This window comes from Lucilia cuprina, unplaced genomic scaffold (assembly GCF_022045245.1).
Source record: "Lucilia cuprina isolate Lc7/37 unplaced genomic scaffold, ASM2204524v1 Scaffold_4267, whole genome shotgun sequence".
Lineage (NCBI taxonomy): Eukaryota > Metazoa > Arthropoda > Insecta > Diptera > Calliphoridae > Lucilia > Lucilia cuprina.
Window position 1 is genome coordinate 502 of NW_025809210.1, and position 2056 is coordinate 2557.

General features: G+C 22.8%; 1 long non-coding RNA gene across 1 annotated transcript; it reads left to right on the top strand.

The window, feature by feature from the left end:
• The first annotated feature begins 409 nt into the window (after positions 1 to 409).
• Positions 410 to 1243, top strand: LOC124421177. The gene is made up of 2 exons (XR_006941535.1): positions 410 to 478; positions 544 to 1243. It is a non-coding gene; the product is annotated as an uncharacterized LOC124421177 (long non-coding RNA).
• The last annotated feature ends 813 nt before the right edge of the window (positions 1244 to 2056 follow it).

The window sequence follows — 2056 nt, forward strand, 5'->3', positions numbered from 1 at the left end:
TAGAACTGAACTAGAACTGAACTAGAACTGAACTAGAACTGAACTAGAACTGAACTAGAACTGAACTAGAACTGAACTAGAACTGAACTAGAACTAAACTAGAACTGAACTAGAACTGAACTAGAACTGAACTAGAACGGAATTAGAACTAAACTAGAACTGAACTAGAACTGAAATAGAACTGAACTAGAACTGAACTAGAATTGAATTAGAACTGAACTAGAACTAAACTAGAACTGAACTAGAACTAAACTAGAGCTGAAGTAGAAACGAACTAGAACTGAAATATGAGTAAACTAAGACTGAACTAGAACTGTAGTAGAACTGAAACAGAACAGAACTGAACTAAAACTTAACTCAACTTAATACAGCTTAGTATTAACCAAAGATGTAATAACGTATGTATTTTTAACATTTTTTTTATAGAACACATGTTATTTCTACAAAACTGGTGATAATCTATTTTTTGAAATTCTATGTAAGATAGTAAACCTCAATTATTTCCCTGTAATAACTAAAAAATGTATATAAATTTTTTTATAGAACATCAATTTGTTTGGAATCTTTTTAATCAACTCCATATGGTGTCAAATTTTTAAAACGAATTTCAGTTAATTTCAGCAATTGTCAACAATTTGAATTATTAACAAATTAACAATAATGAATTAATATTAATTTTTCTTTTAATTTATTTTTTTTTCCTTTTTTATCAAACAATATATTTAATTTTTGAATTGTTTTTGTTGTTTATGATTGTATTACAAGCTTCAAATTTTGAATGGTAACATAAATGATGAAGTTTTTGTTTTGTTTTTTTTTATTATTATATTTTTTTTTATCTTAAAATAAAAAATAATGAATTTTCTATGTATTACTTATTATTAACAAATAAAACTATTTTAAATATATATTACTACATATGTATGTATGTGTTATGTTATTTATTAAAGAACTTACCCGTTTTATCAGTGAATCAGTTAAGTTTTTTTTTCTTTTGGGTTTTATATAATTTTTATTATAATTTTAAAATAACATAGAAAATAAAACAAATTAACAAATTTAATAAATATTTTTTTTAATTGAATATCTCTTTTTGAATATAGATTTCAAAACCTAATTCGTTGTTCCTTATGAGGAGAGGGGTAGAGGGTTAATAATATAATTGTTTAATAAATAGTTTTAAGTTCATAATTGTATTTGTTTTTCTTTTTGTAAATGGAATAAAAGTTTTTTATATTAATTAGTTAAGGAATTGTATTTTTTTTTGTTTTTAATTCTTTGTTTTTTTTAAGTTCAAGCGTGTAGTAATAGAATTAAAGTTGAAATTTGTGTTTGACTTAAATTTTTAATTGACTGTCTTAATTGCACTAGAAAAAAGCTTAAATAATATTTAAATTATAATTATTTTTGTTTTTAATTTTATTATTTTTTAATAACAATTATAATGCTTAAATAAAATTTAATATTTTACGTGATTTTATTTTTAGTTTAATTATTTTTTAACATTAAAAACTAAATTAGATGTTTTTCTATATATTTTTTTGTTTGTTATTTCTTTTCTACATGATAAATTATTGTACTCATTATAAGGTATTTAATATTTTGTTAATTTTTTTCTTTTATAGTTTAAAACTTTGTTGTTTTTTTTTTTTTTGGTTTCTTTTATTTTAATTTGGGCAAATTTTAATATCATTGATTTTTAAATGTTGGTGTTTAATTATTTTTATTTCAGCAGTTAATTGGTTAGAACTAGAATTAAAACTAAGCTAGAATTCACTAGAACTAAAGTAGAACTGAACTTAAACTGAACGTTAACTGCACTGGAAGTGAACTAGAACTGAACTAGAATTGAACTAGAACTGAACTAGAACTGAACTAGAACTGAACTAGAACTGAACTAGAACTGAACTAGAACTGAACTAAAACGGAACTAGAACTAAACTAGAAATGAACTAGAACTGAACTAGAACTGAACTGGAACTGAACTAGAACTGAACAAGAACTGAACTAGAACTGAACAAGAACTGAAACTGAATTAAAACTGAACTAGAACTGA